The following is a 7,538-nucleotide window of genomic DNA, read 5'->3' as shown; positions in this document are numbered from 1 at the left end:
TTAGAAAGCCTGTCTCAAAAACAAGTGGATAGTTTCAAGCCAAAGTATAATTATTCTCATCACAAGTGAGGATGCTCTAAAAACTTTTGAAGACAAAGGCCTTGCAAGTAAGAAAGAGAGGCAGTTGGGAAGGAGTGAGAGAGAGGGCTCAGCTACCATGAACAACATCAGAAAACCCTAGGGAACTGTCAGAGGGGAAAAGGAAAGGCAGAAGGGTTTTAATGTCTGGGGTGGATGAAGCTCGTTTACATGGGACCTTTCTTTTGACGGTCCACATCCATCTCCAGACAAATTATTGTTTATTCTTATTGTGCCAGGCTTTCTTTTGTGCATGGCTGCTTCTCTGGGGTGTCATAGGACAGTAATTTGAGTTTCCAACTTTTGAAAGCATTTGAGATGCCAAAACAACAAAATGTAAAGGATAGCCCACAGCACAGTTTACTTATGAGGTTTAAATCATGATATTCTGCACAATGAACTCTGAGGTCTCCTGACTCAACTGTCTCCTCTCTTTCTCTGTAGTCTCTAAGGAAACACCAAACATACCCCCCCAAATTTAAATACAATATAAAAGTTTTTGTAGAATCATTTTGGATCATTCTGTATTGTGAGAATTTTAGTTTCTGTTTCAACCAAATTATCTTCTAAGCGAGCCCACTGACACCATGGGAGAAACTGAGTCACAGGTAGAAAGTCAAATGCTGTCTTGTGACACTTATCTGTGGCCCTCCTGTGGAATTTGGAAAATTCCATGAATGCCGGGTACTTGGCACCACTCTGCATACATTCTATACTTCCTGAGATCTCAAAAGACTCCCAGCAGCCTCTTCTGAGCCTGAGTTGTAAATGCTGGCTTTGATGAATAGATGTCTGATAGAAGTGATCAAAACATCGTCTGGACCAAAAGGCATAAAGCAAGATCAAACTCCTATAATTCAAGCATGACAGAGAACCCATTGCAAAAGCAATGCACCGTCATCATGCCAGACACCAAATGAGTTATTTCTCTCCTGCCCTGTCTTACCACAGTTGCCTCCCACTTGGTCACACATGGCAAGCTTTCATCTAAGCTCAACTGCAACCCCCCAGTCTTATCAGCAGATCTTTACTCCCTGGAACCGGAGCAGGATGAAGTACATATTTCCAGTGCAAAGGGATTGACATCATTATTATTCTAATTAACCAGTTACCAGTTTACATTTCCCCCTTTTCTCTCCTTTCCCTTGCCTTCAGTCCCCAACACGTGTGTGCATGCCCACTCGAGCACTCGAGTGCACACACAGACACACACACACACACACACACACGCACACACGCACACACGCACGCACACTCATTAATTAGTTCACTACATTTAGTGAAAAAGAAACTGGTTGTAAGTACAGAACAGAAGATTACACAATAATTCATTGTTTTTTAGCTGTCGCAATAGCCCTGTGATCACTGAAGGGGTAAGGTGAGGTCTGGTGACACTGTCATCTGGAGATCTTAAACTTTCTCGTGACAAGTTGGCCTTTAAGAAAGAACAGGGTGTTTCCTTGAGTGACCTGCTCAAATGGAAAAAAGTAGTTACCTGTTTATTGTGTCAAGTAAAATGAAACACATTTTAAATGCGGATAAGTTAACAATAAATATAAAAATTGACAGTGTTTTTAACTAGAAAACATCAACTGGATTTCCAATACCTATCAGCCCTGAAAACACATAGAAGTTATAGCATATGAAGTAAATACCTTATATTTAGAAATGTATATCTATACACATATATTCATATATAATAATTAGTGAAAAAAGAGACTATGAATTTATAGGAAATGTGGAAGGGTATAGAGAAGGGTTTAAAGAGAAACAGAAAAAGAAAAACGTAATTACACTATAATCTCAAAAGTAAAATTAAAGAAGAAAAGTTCAGCTAAAAAACTGTCACAATTTTTTTATATTTTCAACCATTTGAAAAACTGTATATGCTAATGATAGTATTTTTTAAAATAAATGTATTTATTTATATATTTTGCCTTTATTTTATGCAATGGTCTATCTTCTTGATAAGTTTTGTTATTTTATTTTACCCATGATGTTTCCTTATGCAGTCAATCCATATATCTCATTGAGTATTTGAGTCTTCACACAAGATGAAATGACCACGTATTTATTTTGTTGTTGGTCGCCTTTTTTTATTACAAAGTAGACCATTTAATTGGGGCTGCCTTACAGTTTCAGGGGTTCAGTCCATTATCTTCAGGGCAGGAAGCATGGCAGCATGCGGGCACACAACATGGTGCTGGAGAAGAAGCAGGGAGTTCTACATCTTGATCTGAAGGCAGCTGAAGGAGACTGTGGGCCACACTGGCCATAGCTTGAGCATAGGAGACTTCAAAGCCTAAATCCAGAATGACATTTCCTCCAACGAAACCACACCTTCTAGTAGTGATGTTGCTTATGGCCACACTACTACTATTCTACTATTAGGAATGTCCCCATCTTGCTCCTCCTTGATTAGGACACTCAAGTTTAAAATTTGCAATTTTCCAAGAGAAAAATATTCCATCATCAAAAGTAGGAACCCAAATGATAGAAAGTTGAGAAAGGATGTAGGAAGTGTTCTGCCTCTTTTACTTGCTCCTGGCCAGTGCAGGGGAGAGCAGACGAGACAAACGTTTACATTACAGAGGAAAAAATAGGAGGTCGTAGACACAAATGAGACCCACAATGACTAACAAACAACAGTTTTACTCATTAAATGAAATGAAAACGATTATATTTGATTAGAACCTCATACTGCAAATATAACTTGGTGTAAGCCTCTCTTGGTTTGTAATTTAAAATCTTACATTCATGTGGGATTAGTCTCTTGCTGCATTTTAGCTTCTCCGTTGCTTGACAGATCTTACCAAATAATCCAGAGCAATTTTTAGCTGCTTAGAGCACATGAAAATCTGATTACCAATTTATGTCAGTGTCACCAAATATATCCAAAAGAAAGCACACAGGCATATATCTTGTTATTTTGTTTCATTGATGACAAAATTTATAGAAATTAGTTTATAAGGGACAAGTCATTAAAAAGTAGGATTCACTAGTGAGAGAAGTCAAACCTGCTACTTTGATTTTCCACCATCATAAAAAATTCTTGAGACTAATCAATGTATCAAGAGCAAAGGTTTAATTTGGAGTACAATTTTGGAGGCTTACGTCCATGATTAATTGGTCCAATAACTTTAGCATGCAGAGAATCAGGACACCACAAATGAAGCATGTAGCTAGGAAGAACTACTGACTGCATGAAGCAAAGGAGAAAGGGAGGGAAGTGCTGAGATCCCATGGTTCCCTGGGAAGGCTTCCCCCACAGTGATCTCTGTTCCCATCAACACAGGACTACCTCCTGAAGGTTCAAACATTTCTTAGTAGGGCCTTACTGTGGTAGAAGCTAACCGTGGGACCTTAGAGAATATTCCAGATCCTGTTCAGCACCTTCTTAGACTTATTTAAATAACATAAAAACATTAAAATAAGCCCAAGTTTGTTAACCTCTTCTATATCATCCTGGTCGACTATAAATTCTATTTCTGGAACAAAACAGGATTCTTATTCTTTTATGTTGGCTTGTGGGGTGAATGATCTACGTTTTAGCACTAGTTCAATTTTAGGTACTGAGGACACACAAGGATTTGAGAGAGAGGTAAACATATCATACAGTGCATAATGTGTTTTCAGACATGTGGATTTTCACAAAGCAGAAAAAGAGTAATCAGTGTGCATATAACACATTGCATGCTAACTCAGAACGACCATAGGAGTAAGTCTGTTCTCATTAATGGATAAAGAAGCTGGGATTTGGTAAACAGACACAAATTATATAGTATCAAAAGAGCTAAATTTAACACATGTCTAAAAACCACAGCACTTGGGGAAGTGATGGAGGAAAACTGCCTTGAGTTGAAGACCTGCCTAGGCTGTATGGGAAACATCAGATCACCCTGTCTCCAAAAATAAAGAAAAGCAAATATCACAAGCAATGACTTGCTAGGATGTGGACATGTGGTTTTTTACTGAGAACACTGAGTCTATCAATATGAAGAGAGAAAGTGAACAGAGTGTGTGTTCTTAGGGAAATCACTAGGATAGAGTGTGGGAAGCATCAAGTTCCAGAAAGACCACAGAAAAGCAGAATGGTGTGTCATGTGGATTTAACCCATACAGAATGTTCAATTTAGGAGTCTGTATTTTTATGCACCACAGACTGCCCCTGATGCTGAAAAGTAGAAAAGTAAATTCAATTTTTAATACTCCTTCTTTTTAATCCTTTCTTTTATTTATTTATTTTTTTATTCTCCAGATTTTATTTCCTCCTGGTCCACCCTCCAATGGTTCCATATCTCATACCTCCTCCAGGCTCCTGTCTCCAGAAGGATGTCTTCATGCCTAACCCCCACCCCGCCAGACCTCTAAACTCCTTGGGCCTCCAGTCTCTTGAGGGTGAGGTGCATCTTCTCTGACTGAACCCAGACCTGGCTGTCCTCTCGTCTATATGTGTTGGGGACCTCATATCTGCTGAAAATTCAATTATTTAGGTTTTCAGGTATTTTGTTTGGGATTAAATTGTGCTTTTTCTTTCATGGTATACATTATAAAATTCTTGAATATATAAAAAAGCACGGTTTCAATAGGACAGGATGATCTGTTCATGGTCACATTAGGTATTAAAGAACCCTAGCCAGCCTGTTGCTATCATGTCATTCTTAGTTGTGTCTCCTTTTTACTCTGCTATATGTTTACCTTGTTATATAATGAAAATTGAAACTGCCTTTGTCAACATCTGTCCATTATTAGCCTAGGAAATGTCATATTATCATTATCATTGATATATTTAAAATAATAAATATATTTAAAACATATTGTTTCTTTATATCCACAAAAATCATAGAATATCTGGTTGTTACCAATAAAATTTTAAAAATATTTATATTGGAAGAATTTATTGCCTTTTAATCTCACAACAAAAAATATAATACTCAGTTCACTTATCTTAAAGCTATAGAATTGTTTAATCAATGTTTTAAAAGTACCTTCCTTCCCATGAAACTGCTATTATAGTGCATCCGGGTAAAACCATTGTCACAAGTTTGGTTTTTATCAGAGAATAAGAAGAATGCTTCAGAAAATAAGAAAACAACATGTTTTCCTCTATAGGGCTCTAATCTGTTCTTCCATATTTTCCTTCTGGTAACCTTCAGTTATCATCTGAGTCAACATCTAACTCTTAGTGACTGTTCATCTTATCTCTACAAGTTTCCTTCACACACACACGAAAAAGAGTCACTTGTACATTAAAGACAGAGTTACTTTTGAATGAAGATACAAAGGGGTTGTTTTGTGTTCTACAGTGAAAACACTACAGCATTCACTCTAATAGGAGAGAGTTAAAAACAAGACCCCTGTATACATTTAAGCTCTAAAGAGTAATTTTATAAAACAGCTCGTATTTCAAATCTGCCTTGAAGGTTTAATGTCCTTCCCTAACTCATCTTCCCTGAGAAGGCTGCAGCTCAAATACATCGATCAGAGCAAATCGCACGTTAATGACTTGTGCAACTCAGAGAATACACATGCTTACATAGAGTAGGAATCTCTGGAGTCTAAGAAGCCAGGACAGCATTCCCAAGATGTACCAGAGAGATACAATGCTTAAACCAGAAGGCCACAAACATTTCTCTTGTACCCCTCTTTATGTCAGAGAGCAGACACCGGAATAGCTAGCTACCCCACCACCACGCCTCAGTAACTGTGATTCTCTCTATATCTCCAATGCTTCTACATCTTTCTTAATTCCATTGTAAGATTTGTTCAGGGGCTGTATCAACCAACCAGACACCCCCCCCCGGGGTTCCCGAGATTAAACCACCAACCAAAGACTACATATGGAGGAACCATGGCTTCAGCAGCATATGTAGCAGAGGATAGTCTATCAGGCATCAGTGAGAGGAAAGGTCCTGTGGAGGCTCGATGGTTCAGGGTAGGGGAACTATGATCCAAGGTAGTGGAACACTAAAACAGGGAAGCAGGAGCGAGTGGCTTTGTGCAGGAGCACTCTCATAGAGGCAGGGGGGGGGGGAGAATGGAACAGGAGATTTGTGGATGGGAAACCTGGAAAGAAAATAACATTTGAAATGTAAAAAACTAAAATAACCAATAAAAATGAAAAAAAATGCAGCCTAAGGGATTGTGGAGCATATCTTTAATCTCAGCAGTTGGGTGGCAGAGACAGACAGACTAACAGACAGACACACACACTACCATTTCACCTTTATAGACATTTTATATTCATATGAAGTTTATTTAGCTTCAGATTTAAGGGACAACTGAAAAAAACATATGGTTGTTTCTTCTTGAAACATTAGTTTTAATGTCGCAGAATTCAGGGAGTCACAGGATTGAAACTTGAAATCATTAATTGTAAAAACGACTCGTTCATTAATTTCAGAGAAGACCTTAAAGCTAAAACATTCAATTCTTGGGTTCTTTCCAAAGGCTCTGCTCAGATGTTTTGAAGTAACAGGGGGAAAAATGTACTTTTCCTATCATACCCATTGACATGTTTAAACAGAAATAATTCAAAGATTTTTAAACAATAAGACTTCCAATGTCTGTAATTAATCCATTGTGGAGAAGAATCTATAGGAGAAAAAAAAACATGAAAAATAAACTTAGAGTATAGTCATCTGTTAAACTTTGGAGTCAAACTAAATTTTCCTAGGTTTCTGCTTGTCCTATCAAAGTTCAGTTTATTTTAAGCTAAATGAGAAAACAGGGCCCTGTATTGTTCTCTGATAAAGTTCTTTTAGTCTCTTTTAAAGTTTTTTTTATCATATTTAGAATCTAAGAAAAAGAGGTCACTTCCCATGAGTTTCTGTTCACAAAAGACTAAGCTAATTATTTCGCTGTTTGAGACGTTTAGAACAGTCTTCTAAGACTGAACAAAGTAAAATTAATGTGACCTTTTCATTCTCTAAAATCCAAATTAAAATCTTAAACAGTCAAGGATATATATGTACATGTATAAAATTGTCAGGAAACAAATGTGACTAATAAAAATGCACAATTTAGAGGGGAACCTCACAACACAGTAACACAAAGATGTGTGTTTACCTTTGTAGAAGTATTAGCCTCTTGAATTTAGGGAACATGGGAAAAATCTCTGGATTTGAATATATTAACATATATGTATACAGACACAAATATGTCAATGGACATGGTATATTTACAGTGTAGGTAGTATCTTGAACATGGTACATATTTTGTACTCATCAGCTTTTCCCCCCTTTATTTAAGGCAGATAAAGATTGTTTTTCCTATGACAGTATGCTTTACTGAGCTTTCAATGTATTTACCCACATCTTATGTAGAGGCACTGTAATCTTGTTCATAAAATGTTCTTATTACTAGGGACTAAAGATATTTTAAAAATTCAAAAAGCCTACTTCATCCTGTTCTCACACCATTTTCTATTTGTATGAGTAAAGATCACCTCGTGCATGTGA

The sequence above is a fragment of the Micromys minutus genome, assembly GCF_963924665.1.
Source record: "Micromys minutus genome assembly, chromosome: 14".
In the NCBI taxonomy this organism is placed as follows: domain Eukaryota; kingdom Metazoa; phylum Chordata; class Mammalia; order Rodentia; family Muridae; genus Micromys; species Micromys minutus.
This window is presented reverse-complemented; position numbering follows the sequence as displayed.